Source organism: Ambystoma mexicanum, chromosome 1q, assembly GCF_040938575.1.
Source record: "Ambystoma mexicanum isolate Mex_15411 chromosome 1q, UKY_AmexF1_1, whole genome shotgun sequence".
In the NCBI taxonomy this organism is placed as follows: Eukaryota; Metazoa; Chordata; class Amphibia; order Caudata; family Ambystomatidae; genus Ambystoma; species Ambystoma mexicanum.
In genome coordinates, this window is record NC_090922.1 from 54,874,921 (window position 1) to 54,892,075 (window position 17,155).

The 17,155-nt window shown below is 46.4% G+C and overlaps 1 long non-coding RNA gene across 2 annotated transcripts in view; it reads left to right on the plus strand.

The window, feature by feature from the left end:
* The first annotated feature begins 425 nt into the window (after positions 1-425).
* The window catches only part of LOC138524447 (uncharacterized), a 118,373-nt gene continuing 101,643 nt past the window's right edge, over positions 426-17,155 (plus strand). Inside the window, exon 1 of one of the 2 annotated variants that reach the window (XR_011283337.1) lies at positions 426-534. This is a non-coding gene — a long non-coding RNA (uncharacterized lncRNA). The remainder of the gene's footprint in view (positions 535-17,155) is intronic. The other variant, XR_011283338.1, reaches the window with a different exon arrangement.

A 17,155-nucleotide genomic window follows, 5' to 3' on the forward strand; every position in this document is an offset into this window, starting at 1 on the left:
TCGCTTTTATCTCACTGTCCCTCCTTATGGTCACCCCTTTTCCCTGGCTTGCCTTCTCTTACGCCCCCTCGACCTGTCTCTTCCATGTAATCTCTTTCTTTCACCTATTCACTACCCCAGGACTCTGTCTCTCCAGGAACTGCTTGCTGTCTCTTCCCTTTGCAACTGTCTCCCACCACCCCACCCACTCCCCACAATGCGTGTCTTCACACCTCTTTCCTCCTGTGCGCCTCCTTTTTTTTGCCCTGAGCCCCCCCCCCCCTACCCTCCCTTTCTCCCTCTCTGCCACTATTGTATCCGTCTAGCAGTCTCTCCACCCCCTGCCCGTCTCTCAGGCAGCTGGATTCCCTTCCCAGCCTCCCTGCACAGCAGCCCAGCCTATGCAGGCCCCCACCTGCAAGCCCCAGCCTCCTCAGTCTGCTGCTGGGGAGCAGAGAGAGAGGCGAGGAGAAGAGAGGGAGGCAGAAGAAAGAGATGAGAGAGAGAGAGGGAGGGAGAGAGCGGGGGGCGGCGCGCCCGGCTCCCCCCGCGCAGGTAATTAGAGGCACTCGTCCAGGGCTGCATGAGCAGGGCCTTTTCTGTCTAATGAAGCATCGATCTGGCGGAGTGTGTGTGGGGGGGGGGGGGGGTGGCGTGCAGTGCCCCGCGGAGCCGGCGATCAGTGCACTGGAGCCGCTGCCCGGTCCGCGCTGGCAATGCACCCCGAGGGAGGGGGCGACGCTCTTCTATGTTAATGAGACTGTGACAGAAGACTCGGAGCGTAAATTGCGCAGGGCGCGCGGTTGCGGCCATTCTCAGCTCACCTGCGGCTAATGATTGCAGTGGGGGCGTGACAGCCCCCTGCCCCTTCCCCAAACAGCCCTACAGCCTCCATGCGGGGCATTTATCCACCCGTCTGCGTAATTGAGGCTGGCACTGAAGCGTGATCCTTGGGTACACCTTGGTGCACATCGCGTGTGGAGTAGGTTAGGTGTTGACACAGTGCCCTAAATCTTCATTTTTGGAGGGGCATCATTAATGCACACTTGGGGTTCTGGTCTAGTAGTGCTGGGCATTTTGACCTCGGGTGTACACGGGAATATTTTCTGGACCGCCATTGAGGGGCCCTTCAGGTGCACACATGGATGACATGTATGTCCAGGGAGACGCCAGGTCGAAAGTGTACGTTCATTTCTCACTTGCCGCTGGTCAGATATCGACCATAAAACATAGGTATCCGCCGGTGCGCATTGGAATGGATATCTCGGGCCTGCGGGCCATATACACCTCGGTCGCTGTGTGCACACGGGGACGCTCGTGTCTTGGCGGTGACGTTATTGGTGGACTTGTCATGCACCGTTTACCGATTGAGGCGCATTTGCGTTTTTTGCGACGTCGATGGCTGCTTTCGTGCACGCGCGGACTTGTGTTAGCCATGCACAGAAATGGCGCGGGTGTCGTTGTGTTTGCGGGTGTCGCACGGCCCAGCAACCGACGAGGACGAGGCGCGTATATAAACTACGTGTTGGCGTGCACGGAGCGGCGCCCTAGGGGCGCCCACTGGCAGAGGACGGAGCATGGGTCCGCACCGGGGAAGGGGGTGCGTGCACGCTGCTAGGAACTCGTGGCCCCGCCGCGTTCGCGTACTCCCACCGCGGGGGCGCTGGACCGGCGCGAATTACCAGCCGCCCGCACGGGGGTGATTATCCCTGGCAGTTGGGTGATTATCAGTGGGCGGGGTGGTGATTATCTGTGAGAGCTGGGTGATAATCTGCGCGGTGATCTCTGGTTATTTATTGGGCTGTGTGTGTGTATCAAAGATAGATGTGTGATTATGTGAGGGGTGCTGGGTGAATATTTATTGGGATTTGTGTGATTGTCCAAGTTAGCTGTGTGACTATCCGCGGGATGCTGGGTGATTATTTATTGGTTGATGTGTGATTATCAAAAGAGAGCTGGGTGATTTTCTGTGCGGTGCTGTCTGATTATTGGGATGTGTGATTGTCCAAGAGAGCTGTGTGATTATCTTCGGGTGCTGTGTGCTTATTTATTGGCTATTTTGTTATTATCAAAGAGAGCTGGGGTTTATCTGTGGGGTGCTCGGTGAGCATTTATTGGGTACTGCGTGTAAATCAAAGAGAGCTGGGTGATTATCCGGGGGAGCTGGGTGATCACTTATTGGGGTTTGAATGATTAACGGGAGGAGCTGTGTGATTATCTGTGCAGTGCTGGGGCATTATTCATTGGGTGTTGCGTGTACAGTAAAGAGAGCTGGGTGATTGTCTGGGGAGCTGTGTGATCATTTTTGGGGCTTTGTGTGATTATCAAAGCGTGCTGGGGGATTATTTTAGGGGGCTGTGTAACGGAGAGCCAGTGTGTAATGTTCATAGGGGGGGTGCTGGGCGCTTAGCAATGGGAGCGGGGGAGTTATGTGACTGAGCCGGGGGATTTTCTGGTGTGCTGTGTAAATTACCAGATGGGATCTATGTGCTTCCCAGAAGGACGCTTACCCATGGAAGAGGAGCTGTGTCCATTTGCAGGGGATGCTGGGTGATGGTCTGAGCGGTTTGGCGAAATATTTGGGGGCCACTGGGCGTGTCAGAGGGGTGCCATTCGATTTTCCGAGGTGAGCTGTGGGATCATCAAAAGGACATTAGTGATTGGCGCAGAGAGAGCGGTGGAATGAACCATCCTTTGACCAATATGATTGGACGAGGGGAAGCGTGTGATGAACAGAGGGAGCTGGTTGTTTATCAGCGTTACCTGGAAGTTTAACCAAAGGGCGGTGGCATGGACAGGGCAGGGCAGAGTGGGCAAGGCTCACCCAAAGTCTGTAAATGCCCACTCAGCTGTGCTGTGCAGGCCTTTACAGATGTTAATGTCACTGCGGGGGGCCCGATTGCATCAGCTTCAGGCCCACTTGTAAGACAATCCTGGCTACCCTCTGCCAAGGGGAGCTGGATTTATCAGGGGGCAGCTGCGTGATTATCAGAGAGGACGAGGCGGTTGATAATCACAAGGCGGGGGTACAATAGGCCACTGTCCGTGCCAGCCTCAGTGCTGTGAGAAAACTACCATAGTGATTGGCGCAGGATAAATGCTTTTCAAAATAACGTAACATAACTGCGTCATTATTAGGCCGCTCTGCAATTATGAGAGGGTTGTGTGTGATTATGCAAGCTGCCTTGATTGTTGACCGAGGGGAGCGGGGTGTCTGTCGGGAGAACCGGGGTGATTACCAGAGAGAAGGGAGCGAGGTGTCTGTCGGGAGTAGCGGGGTGATTACCAGAGAGAGGGGAGCTGGGTGTCTGTTGGGAGTAGCGGGGTGATTAGCAGACAGAGGGGAGTGGGGTGTCTGTCGGGCGGGGTGATTACCAGAGAGAGGGGAGCAGGGTGTCTGTCTGGAGTAGCAGGGTGATTACCAGAGAGAGGGGAGCGGGGTGTCTGTCTGGAGTAGCAGGGTGATTACCAGAGAGAGGGGAGCGGGGTGTCTTTCAGAAGTAGCGTAATACCCAGAGGTTTCTAAGCACGGACCCGGGGATCGAACCTGTGATGCTGCGTCTTGTCTTGCTTCCAAGGCAAGCATGTTGCCGCTGAGCTATCCTCCCGAGACAATGCATTGCAATACTGGCAGGTAGTGATAGTGTTAGCGATAGTCTGCCATGTTCTGCCAATAGGTCTGTTAGTCTGCATGCAATATTACGTTGAATACCATTCTGGAGTCTCTCACGCCATCACACGAGAAGTCCTAAACTGAGCTCATGTGCTCTCCCAAACGCTCATCATGATATCAACACATCATGGAGAACTCTTCTTAGAATGTCTCAGTTATAGGAACTGTGCTTCCCTGCAAGCTGGTTTCCCTATAGAAGAGCTAACTCTCCTGAACAAAGATTAAAATAGATCAACTTGATTGTGACTGTCCCTAGGTCACGGTGGTGTGTCACCTATCTGGTAAGAGAAGTTATCCACGCCTTCCTAACTCGAAACAATCCGTCCTCCAAGAGAACATGATCGAATAAATAGACTGCAGTTCCTTCGATGGGACCCAAGGATAACCATCAAAGTATCTCATTGTTCTCACTAAACAAGGAAGAAAAAAACTGGGAACTATCACTTTATTCTGCCCTTTTTTTTTCTTTGTTGTTGGCAGTGAGGGAATACAATAATTATCAGGACACCTATGACAGAAAGTACTCCTGTGTCTTCTTTCATCAGGACCCCTATGGGTAAGGGTATTCCTGTGTCTTCTTTCCCCAGGACACCTGTGGGTAGGGGTATTCTTGTGTTTCTTTCATCAGGACACTCATCAGGACACCTGTGGGAAAGGGAATTATTGTGCCTTTTTTCATCAGGACACCTATGGGGAGGGTATTCCTGTGTCTTCTTTCATCAAGACACCTATGGGTAAGGGTATTCCTGTGTCTTCTTTCCCCAGGACAACTGTGGGTAGGGGTATTCTTGTGTTTCTTTCATCAGGACACTCATCAGGACACCTGTGGGTAGGGGAATTCTTGTGCCTTCTTTCATCAGGACACCTATGGGGAGAGTATTCCTGTGTCTTCTTTCATCAGGACCCCTATGGGTAAGGGTATTCCTGTGTCTTCTTTCCCCAGGACAACTGTGGGTAGGGGTATTCTTGTGTTTCTTTCATCGGGACACTCATCAGGACACCTGTGGGTAAGGGTATTCTTGTGTTTCTTTCATTAGGACACTCATCAGGACACCTGTGGGTAGGGGAATTCTTGTGCCTTCTTTCATCAGGACACCTATGAGGAGGGTATTCCTGTGTCTTCTTTCATCAAGACACCTATGGGTAAGGGTATCCTGTGTCTTCTTTCCCCAGGACAACTGTGGGTAGGGGTATTCTTGTGTTTCTTTCATCGGGACACTCATCAGGACACCTGTGGGTAAGGGTATTCTTGTGTTTCTTTCATCAGGACACTCATCAGGACACCTGTGGGTAGGGGAATTCTTGTGCCTTCTTTCATCAGGACACCTATAGGGAGGGTATTCCTGTGTCTTCTTTCATCAGGACACCTATGGGGAGGGGTATTCCTGGGTCTTCTTTCCTCAAGACACCTGTGCATAGGGGTATTCCTGTGTTTCTTTCATCAGGACACTCATAAGGACACCTATGAGCAGGGATATTCCTGTGTCTTTTTAATCAGGACACCTGTGTTGTGATCAGCCGGTTCCTGCGGAATGTTATTGCATCGCATTCGTCAGGACCATGAACACTCTGAATTTGAAGTGTTCTCTAATATCCAACAGTTGTAACTTGTTGTTATTGTTATGTTGCTTGGGTCAAGGGGCAGGTCATTGCTTCCACTGCTTGGCCGGGATCATGTAAACTTCTGTGTTACTTGAAAATGGTCGATTCAACCACTACGATTCCATCTCCAGGACTGCCCAGATAGGTGGTCGGGATCCTGTGCAGTGGACCTGTGGGTTACCCTGGATTCCACTTTGTCTAGCCTGCTCCAGGCTTGAAACTGCAGATGGTCCCTGAGGCCAAAATCCCCTTAACCGTAAGGCCCCATAGGCGATAGAGAAGGGGAGGGTGGAGGCAGGAGGCAGGCTGGTGGCCGTGCTGTGCCTGCCATTCAAAGGTGCTTCCATGGCAGGTTGTATACCTGCTGTTGCAATCCTCTGGGCGTGGAGGCTGGAATGAGGTATAACGGTGCGGCCTCTTCTGTTTTCAGGCACAGCAACCATTATTCCCATGATGCGCCTGCGTGCGCGGGGTTCGGGGCGCGTGCTGCCGCTGTACCTAGGAACCATAGATTTGCCCTAAGCAGTGATTCTTTTGCTCTTCCTATGAGGGAAATGGCACCGGGCCGTGCATGTATAGGACGTCTGATGGCCACCTACTTATGCATCACTGATATGATGCTTGAAGTTTATAGGGGCATTTCAGGTGGGACGTGACATGTGACAGCCAAAACCTAAGCCCATGCTTGTTTTACCCAGCATGCTCAGATATCCACACTCCACCTTCTGATAAGCACCCGTCTCATCCCCACATCCCGATAAAGCAAAATACGCCCATGGCTCTTTATCAACCCCAGACACCATCTGAAAATCACACCTTGTCTGATAACAATCGCCCATATGCTCCTCTGATAACCGTACGCTGCGGCCTTCACCACAACATCCCAGCCGCTCTCTTTAACATTCGCCTAATTTAGGGTGATTATCTCGGGGGAAGGAATGATTAGCCTGGGTACAGCGTCATACGGTCATTTGCATGCTTGTCTTTTGACATTCACAAATTGAAACCGTGAGGCGGGATTTAAAAAGAGGACGCATTACCCAAAAAAAACAGAGAAGAGAACAGGCGTAACATGAACCCGGCATCTTGTGCTGTTCCGGAAGCGGCCCCAGCCATTGCTGACATGGTGAATATGGGAAAATAAAGCCAATACCTTCACCCCGGCCCCCGCTAAGAGTCATGCCTTGCTCCCGAACACTCATCGAGTGACCCCGGTTCATAATCACCATATGAAATACCCACTCACCTCTCCCCAAACCATCAAGCACCCTGGCAATGAGGCCGCCCGTGATCACCCTGGGACACTAACCGACTGCTAATCACACAGCACTGCGTGATAACCTGCGTGCGCCTGCGATCATTACTGAGCCTGTGATTATCAGCTAACAACCTGTTCTAATCACCCAGGAACCTACGATTTAAAGTCAGCACCATGTTATGATTACCCAGAGACCCATGATTTTAAATCAGCACCAAATGCTAATTACCGAGAGAATTGCGATTATCAGTCAGCACCATGTTATAATCACCCAGAGATTTATGATTATCAGTAAACAACCTGTTATAATCACCCAGACCTACAAGTGTAAACCAGCACCAAACGCTAATTACCCAGAGAATTGTGATTAACAGTCAACACCATGCTAAAATCACAGACACCTACGATTATACATCAGAACCAAATGCCAATTACCATAGAATTGCGATTATCAGTGAACACTATGTTATAATCACCCAGACACCTGCTATTAACAGTCAGCACCATGTTATAATCACCCAGACAGCTGCTATTAACAGTCAGCACCATGTTATAATCACCCAGACACCTGCTATTAACAGTCAACACCATGTTATAATCACCCAGACAGCTGCTATTAACAGTCAGCACCATGTTATAATCACCCAGACACCTGCTATTAACAGTCAGCACCATGTTATAATCACCCAGACAGCTGCTATTAACAGTCAGCACCATGTTATAATCACCCAGACAGCTGCTATTAACAGTCAGCACCATGTTATAATCACCCAGACACCTGCTATTAACAGTCAGCACCATGTTATAATCAGCCAGAGACCTATGATAATAAATTGGCATCAAATGCTAATCACCCAGAGACCTGTTATTTTATGTTGACTTATGACACGCACCTCTACCAACCAAGGGCTTTCCCCAGGCATCAATATTAATCAGCTGCCACAGAATAATTGCTTACCATAATTATGTACGATACTAATACTCGCTATGATTATAAATCAGCAAAGTGGAATAATCACAGAGACCTACAATTATAAATCTGTGCCATATGATAATCATACAAAGTCCCACAATTGTAAATCAGCACGACTTGACAATCGCCCAAAGAGCTATGATTATCAATCCACACCAGAGATCTACGATTATAAATCTGCACCGTGTGATAATCATGCAGAGATCTATGATTATGTATCCGCACCATGTTAAAATCACTCAGAGACTTATGATCATTATCAGCACCATATCATGATCACCAAGATACCTATAATTTTAAATAAGCACCATGGAATAATCGCACAGAGACATGCAATTATAAATCAGTACCATACTCTATTCAGCCAGGCCCCTACAATTACAAATCAGCAAAATGGAATAATCACCCAGAGACCTACAATTATGAATCAGCACCATATGATAACAATGTCGGAGGCCTATGAATATAAATCTGCACTGTGGAATAATTATCCATAGGCCCATAATGATAAATGAGGACCATATGATACTCATGAAAGACCCAAGAATATTAATCAGCACCATTTGATAATCACCTAGATACCACAAATTTTAAGTATGCACTATGTTACAATCATCCAGACACCTACGATTATGAATCAGTACAATGCAATAATCACCCATAGACCCCTAATAATAAATAAGGGCCCTGTGATAATCATGAAAGACCCAAGTATATTAATCAGCACCATGTGGCAATCACCTAGATACCAACAATTATAAAAATACACCATGTAATAATCATCCAGAGACTTACATTTATAAATCAGTACCATACAATAATCATTCAGACACCTACAATTATAAATCAACACCATGTGATAATCACACAAACACCTACTATTTTCAATCAGCACCATTTGTTAATCACCCAGAGACCCCTTTTTTGTCAATAGGCGCCATGGAAAAATCACCCAACACCTATGATCATCATCAACGAGCACCATGAAATAAGCACCCAGAGACCAAGCATTATAAGTCTGCAAAAGAGAATTATGAGCCAGAAAACTATAATCATCAATCAACACCATGAACTAATCACTCATAGACCTACATGATGGAATAATACCCCGGAGAACTAGAATTATAAATCAGCACTTTGTGATAATCATCCAGAGACCTACAATTACCAGTCAGCAGCAAGCATGCACTAAATCACTCAGAACCTAACATTGTAATTCTGAAAAGTGGTATAATCCATCAGAGACCTACGATTATAAATCAGTACTATGTGATTATCTCTCAGAGACATACGATTATGAATCAGCACCATGTGATAATCACCCTAATCACCCTGATACCCACAAATATAAATTAGCAGCATGGACTAATTACTCATAAGCCTATGATTAGGAATCATCACCATCTAATAATCACCCAAAGATCTACTATTATAAATCAGCACCTTCGAATAATCACCCAGAGACCTACGGTTCTAAATCCGTATCAAGCAAAAATCATCTAGAGACCTTCGATTATCACTCAGTACTATGGAATGATTACTCAGAGACCTGCAATTATAATGGAATAATCACACAGAGACCGAAAATTATAAATCTGTGCCATATGATAAGCACACACAGACCTACCATTATAAATCAGCCGCATGTGACAATCACTCAGAGCCCTAAAATGATCAGTTAAAACCACTAAATTATCACTCAGTGACCTACAATTTTAAATCTGCACTATGGAATAATCACTCAAAGACCCGCGTTTATAAATCAGTAGCATGCAATAATCACCCATGTACCTACAATTATAAATCTATAAATCAGCACCATGTGATAATCACTCAGAGACCTACAATCATCAAACAAAACCATGAATTAATCACTCAGACCTACACTTATAAATCTGCACCATGAAATAATCATCCAGAGACGTACATTTAAAAATCAGTACCATGCAATAATCAACCAGACTCTGACAATTATAAATCAACACCATGTGATAGTCAACCAAACACCTGTGATTTCCAATCAGCTCCATTTGTTAATCACACGGATAGCTACTCTTTGTCAGTAGGCGCCATGTAATAATCACCCCCAACACTTATGATTACCAATCAGTGCCATTGAATAATCACCCAGAGACCTACGTTTACAAATCAGTACCAACGAATAATTACCCAAATACCTACATATATGAATCAGCACCATATGATACGCACTGAGAGACCTAAAGTTATCCATCTGCACCACGTGATTACCACACATATGCATACAATTACAAATAAGTACCCTGGAATAATCGCCCTTGTCATTGTAAATAATCACATGGCATAATCACCCAGAGAGCTATGCTTATCAATCTACACCATTAACTAATCATTCAAAGACCTACTATTATAACTCTGCACCATGTGATAATCACTTTGAGACCTATGTTATCAATCAGTGCTATAATCCTCCCAGAAACCCATGATCATCAGTCAACACAATGGACTAATCCCGCAGAGAACCATGATTTTAAATTAGCACCATTGAATAATCACCCAGAAACCAACTTGCGTTTATCAACCAGCAGCATGGAATAATCACAGAGAAACCTATGATTATAAATCAGAACCATGTGGGGTGTCAGCAGTTAGAAGGGGCCAACAGGTATATGGCAGGGCATACGTGGGTCTGTGATGGTAGCAGTACAAGGGAGCAACTCTGAGGAATTCGACCATCCGCATGGCGGGTATGCACTCGCCTGGGCATTTCTTGATGGGAGATCAACCTCAGAAAATGTGTGCGGCTAAACCGCACACATTTTCATATGCTCACTGCACAACAAAAACAGTGTTCTGTGTACTCGAGCCTACAGACCTACAGGCAGAGTCCTTCCTGTCACATTTGGTTGGAATGAGACAGCCAGGAGTACATGAAAGCATCAGGAGGAGGAGGGCAGCCCCTTCCTCCTGCCATGACCATCCTAATTAAATATCAAAGGCTATATGTATCCACCCTACCCATTGTCAGTCTGCTGGTGGCAGCACATACTGATGAGAGTTGATTGAAGCAGGCCTACGGGAGGCCTGGTCGCAGAGCTGACTAATGGGACAGGAAACCCAGCACCTTTTTTATATGCATCTGTGTCAACCTGAAGTCAGCTCCCACCCCTTAGTATGAAGGGCAGTGAATGTCATGTCTCAGACAACTGTTTACAGTAGGCAACCCCTGCAGGGGCACCCCCTTTTAGAGGGAAGGAGTTTGTGATTTGGTGGAGACAGAAAGTCTGTTCTCGTCATAACTTCAAGGGAGACCTGCACTTTGATCAGGAACCACAGATAGCTCAATTAACCAGAGAGACCCTTAGATCCACAACAGAGAGGGAGATGAGTGGGACTTCGTAGTACATGTTTTCAACCCTTTACCTTTCCTGTGCAAAGCACTCTGGTTATGCCCTCACGCATAACAGAAGATTGTGGGAGGGGACCCAGGATTGGTTCATTAAGGTAGGCTTAGCATGCATCAATCACTGGGGCCCATTTGGTTTAAAAAGAGAGCTGAGCCCCTCTCTTAGCCGATCATCTGAAGACTTCACAAGGAGTAACACAAAGGACTCATTTGGACCCTGGCTGAAGGTGCAAACTGCATTACAGCTTCCGCCAGTGAAGGAAGGCAAGGAATTTCAAGAGGGAAGCAAGATCCCTCCCCAAAACATATCCCAGGGAACAGAGCGAGATACCAAATCCAGAGGACCCTCCAGCAGCTCCAAAACCAGGACCCAGACAGCACAAAGCACACCCTACCAGGCTCTGCAAGCAAACTTCATAGGTGTGAAGTGCCAGAGAGTCTCTGAATCAAATGAGATGGTCCTGTGAATATTGGGCAGGTCTATTGACAGATTTTATAGTGCTAACATTATCATGAAGATCATGAAGGTGACCCTAAGGACATGTGGCTTGTTGGTAAAATATTAAACTATGCTTCTCACAGATCTCTGGAGCTGGCACTCTTTTTGGTTTTACTTCTACTTGTTTGGTCATGGCTCCCAGTAAGAGAGGAGTTTTCTGAGCATGTGTGATTATAAAAGGATTGGTGACTTTTGTTAGGTGGTAAAATGGGAAAGTAGATATATTTGCTGAGTGTTGTTGGGGATGTTGTAAATGCTTGCTGTAGGATGCTTGAAGATACATGTTATGGTGGAACGTGTGACAAATTAAACCTGGAGTTGTGCAATAAATGCAGAGGTGTTTCTAACAGGAGGAGATAGGTGCTTATGGAAGTGGAATGGTAGGTAAATAGGCGGGAATGCTTATGGACCGAACATTAGGATCTCAGTGAGGATTGAAGAGATTTTTTGTTGATGATAGACAGTAAAACACTAGTAATCAGGGTTAATTGTTATGGCAGGCAGTGCACATTGGATGGGTGTTGGCTGTTGGTAAAATGGCAATGAGCTTGTTTCAAAAAGAGGTTGGTGACTATCAACACAGGAGTGGTTGATATGATGGGTTCGTACGTTACTGTCCTCTCGTCTTTATGGTGGACCAGGGCGTGGTTACTGGAGTGGTTGGTTATGGTTGGAGGTGACTGATGGTTTGACGGGTTTGTTAAGATGGGAGTTCTTGTAGTCAGATGGCGATTAGCTGGTTATTATTGGAAGTCAGATGTAATTAAAGAGAGACCTTTCAGTAGTGATGGGGGTGAGTGTGTACCAGCTGAAAGTCATTTAAGGGGTCTCTATGGAGGAATACATTGGGCCTCATTACGACCCTGCCGGTCCAGAAAGAACGGTGGTGGTAAATCCGCCACCACTGTTCTTTCCGGACTGGCTGATTAAGAGTCCTGCAGGTGGGAGGTGTCACTCCCGCCAGGTCTGACCTGGCGGGTATAACACCACCCGGCTGCCGGCGGACATGGAAACACTGGCTTTGTCATAGATGGAGCCGGTGTTTCCATGGTCACCATCCCCATGGAGTCCTGGGAATGGGGATTTACCGATTTCTGCCTCTGGAATTACCGGGTCACCGGGGTTGTAATGCCCCGATGATTCCGGCAATCACGGAGGCGGAATGGCAGTACGTGTCCGGCGGTAACCTGCCGAAATTTCCGGCATGGTTACTGCCGGACTCGTAATGAGGCCCATTGTCGAAGAGGGTCTGCTAGGCCCTGGTGGGAGGTTCATATCTTATTGGAGAAGAGACGCGAGGGATTATTGAAGATGAATTTGCTATATTTAGGAAGTAAGTCCTGTTTGAATGTGGTGTGGTTAGATACTGGTGGTCTGTAGCACTTGTTGGCGGGCTATTTATTAGTTATTCAGAGGATATGTTACGCCCGAACGCCACATGCCGGCTCCTCTAGTACCAAGATTGTGTTATGTTTACCATGCAGGCTTCATAAATCAATAAGCATGAAAGATAAATTAGGAAAATTGGCTCATTATTGGAGGAAACCTGTTTATGGTGTGGAGGGGGATATGTAGAATATGTTGTTTACTAATAAAGTGTTAGAGCTCTCAATAGAGGGCTCTATTGTGCGGTAGATGACCTGCGCCCAAGTTAGTGGCCCTGAGCCTAAGATGAGGTCACCAAGCACGCGCTACAGCTTGACAACTCCATTAGAGCTTTGCGGGGGACGCTGGGGTGGGGGGTGCAACCCCACCCCTGGCTTGCTGTGACAAACCTTGTGCATCTCTCCTTGACCCCTGCCCAGTGTGTACACATTATAGCTTCAAATGCAGCCTCTACAGGCAGTTAGAGCCTCTGTTCCAAGCTTGCTGTTTGGCTAGAGGGCTGACAACAGTGAGAAGAGCAAAGGAGAAGCACTGAATGTGGGCTTCTACAGTGGTAAGAGCCTGAACTCTACCATTTCAGATTGTCTGAAAACAATGCTGAGAGTGATTATTTTACAGGTGTTGGTTGCGTTATTGCTGAGGAGCTGTTTGTAATGGGGGGATGAGTTTGGAGAAGGGTTACTAGGGGCTGGTGGGGATGAACAGAGCTGCCTCTGCAGGGTAGGGTATCTCCACTTAGCCATGTTAGGATAAGGGGGCGGGCATGGCCCTGAGGCCCGCTTTGGTATATGAGGAGGATTGCTCGCGGGCAACGTTTGCGAATGGCACCAGAAGCTCTTCAGGCATCAGAGAGCGCGGGCATCCTGCTCCCAGGAGCCTGCCTGTGTCCACCCTCGGGATGGCGCTGGAGTCAGGATGCAGCTGTCGGGGCTGCCCCCCATTGTCATGGGCCGGATTGCACAGATTCTGCGAAGCGGTTCCCCGGGATCGCAAAGCCGCAGTGCAAATGGGAGCTTTATGAATTCTAATCAAGCAGAGGACCCATTAACTCCCCATGAAGGCAGATTAAAATCTTTAATTATAAATCACACTAAAGAAAAACCAAAAAATGGGCTGCTCTGGGAGTACAGGATATTAACAATGCTGGGATTATCTCTCGCTGACCACAATCTCCTCTTTTCCCCTCATCACCAGGCATGGACGAGAACCCTGGGCCGCATTTCCTTGCAACACTTTTGGGTGGAGGGTGTATGTGTGTGTGTGTGTGTGTGAACATATTCACACACATAAACACGCATGCATACATAACTGTACTACACACACACACATGTGATTACATAACTGTACATATAAGTGTGCAGGGACACTGTGCTAGATCACAGTATTCAGGAAGACTGAGTTCCTGTGCAGGTGTGCAGAGTGCAGCAACTGGGTGTATATATAGAAACGTGTTGTGTTACAATGTACATCGAGAAACATACATAGGAACTCAATTTGCATACAGACGTCAATTGGTGTCCATATAAAAGTGTGCAGGGAGAAATAAAGTGTATGTTTGTAAAAGTGTGCATGGCAGCTCGGGTCCGTCAAGGGAAGCCCAGCATGGTAGGTAGGGCAAGATGTCAATAGAAGCCCAGCAGGGTAGGTAGGGCAAGCAGTCAATGGAAGGCAAGCAGGGTAGGTAGGGCAAGCAGTCAATGGAAGGCAAGCGGGGTAGGTAGGGCAAGCAGTCAATGGAAGGCAAGCAGGGTAGGTAGGGCAAGCAGTCAATGGAAGGCAAGTAGGGTAGGTAGGGCAAGCAGTCAATGGAAGGCAAGCAGGGTAGGTAGGGCTAGGAGGCTGCATGATATTCTGAATGATTAAAGACCACAGTAGCAAAAGGCCCAGGGACCAAAGGGCACAGAGTGAGATTCTAACGTGCATCTTCCAAGTGAACAGTTGGAGAAAACGTGAATGTCAGGCCACGGAGAAGGGACTCGGCCTCGCTTGGAGAGTCTGGCATGATCAAAGGGCATGTGAGTGGATGGTAAGGAAGACGTCTCTGGTAAAATTAGTTTCAAATGCAGTAGAAGAGCCATTAACGGAAACAGCCTAAAGTAGCCAAAAATCAATATGAACATTTAATTTAATGTATATTAACTACAAACATTCGCAATTTCAGCCCAATTCTAAACATTCATTACCCTATAAAAATCTTGAAAACATTGAAGAAGGTCCACATATTTCAAGAAACCAGGAGGACAATGTAACACATTTAAAGCATCCTGTGTTTGTCTTACTCCCCATTTTAGTGAAAGGGGTTGTTCCTTCCGTGCCCACGGGGCATGTTCAGCATGGGGCAAATGAACCGTACACGAATGCCATCATGAGCGGCCTCCTTACAGAATGGAGAAATCCTTTCTTGATGGGTAGGATTTTCCCAGCCCCAGTTACTTCCATAGTATTTAATTGGTCAATTTGAAATTGTGGAAAGAACCTTCAAACTCTTTGATTTGTTAATGGATACAGATATTGTGGTTTTACCAATTGCACAGCTGACCACGGGCGTTTGTTTACTCTGCCCAGAACTCGTATGGACTTGTGACTAAGCCTCCGGGAGACACAGTTTTGACAACATGAAATACCACGTTGTATTAATGGAATGCTTGTGAAAATGTGTGATTTGCCACGTGTATCCAGTAACTCAAGAATTTCCATTACCAATTTATATGCAAGGAGACAGACGCAGGTGTCTCTTTACTTTATACCCTGGGGCCAGTGACATGGATGAATACATTGTGCACTGAATTTCTACATAAGGGAAATATGCCTGATTAGTTATTCAGGCCACTTCTACCGCAGAAGGGCTGAGGATTAATTCCTGTGTTGGCACCACCCCCAACATTGTTATTTGGCGATTCAGGCCAGATGATATCTTCCACCCTATAATACCGGGCAGGTTGTATTTTTATCCTACCCACATCCTGAAGAAGGCTGCATTAAGTTTTTTTGTGCTCACCTGTAGCTTTTACAATGACCGAAACATATGCCGATTATGTCAAATAAGCAGATTGCTGTTTGAATTGCATATAAACACTGATGTAGAATGGAAATAGGTGTTAGGAATTGTTTAATTGCTTGAGTACTTTTGGGTGCTTTATTAACCCATTTGTGTAGATACGTTTGATAATGTGTGTGTGAATGAATATGATATGAATGGTGGAATACACATGTAGATGTCAAAATATTTTTTCATATATTTTTTCATTTAAGTAAGATGGTGTACGAATTAATACTGTGAATATTGTATATAAATAAATATATTTTGTGATATCGACAAGATTAACATTGTTTATATGAAGAAAGGTTTCAGTCTCAGCTGCCGAGATCCATTCTTTTTTCTGATTCATGTGAATCGCCTGAAGGATCTGCAGCTTAACAGGCACCCTTATTTTTGTAACAGCTGACCAGCAGACACCTTCCAGCGTGTGTCTTTCTGGACAGTGAAACAAAGCGGAGTTACAACTTGCCTTATTAGATACTGTTTTTATAATGTCTTTCTTCATTGTGCATGATTCTAATAAAGCCAGTGCATTATGACTCTGATCTAAGGTATCATGGATTAACTTATAAACCACCCTGGTCTCTTTCTTATGTGTGTGTATACATGTATATATATATATATATAAAATCAATGAAACATCTTTAGATAAGGGACAGTTAAGGTGATCACATGTAACGCAATAAAACCCTTGAAATTCAGTGGATGTGGGAAGTGATGATCATCTTATTTGGATGCCCACCCATTGATGACCCCTAGAATCTAATGATGCGTTCACACACACATCGCAGCAGCGAGCGCTCAACCCACTGAGCTATCTTGCCAGCCTCTAACTTTATTTTCATTGTGAATCCCATCTGTTATGTATTTGCCTGTGGGCTTTTCAACAGGGGGGGCGGGAATTGAGATGATCATCACTTTGCACGTCTGCTGAATTCCAAGGGTTTTGTTGTGTTACATCTGGTCACCTTAATTGTCCGTTAGGTAATTTTCTGTGAATTTCAAAGGCTTTGTTATACCATATCCACTGTGCATGTTCCACACATGTGTACAGGCGCATTATAAATGCCATATCATATCATACCTATAAGTTTCTTTAGGGCCCACTAGCCATGGCCTTACATTCTTTTCCCAATCCTGCATTACCTGTAAAATGTCCTTTTTAAAAAAACTGTTTTAAGATGCCTGTGGTTCTGCCATTGAACTACCAATAACCTGGGTTATCCCCGGGTATAGCCGCGGTTATATGAAAACGCTTCAAAAATCCACAGTTCTTTGCCACCCTCACAGGCACCCACCAAGTGCCCCCTCCTCTTCCCATGGTCCCTACACTCCCCTCTTGTGCTTTTTTCCTCCTTAG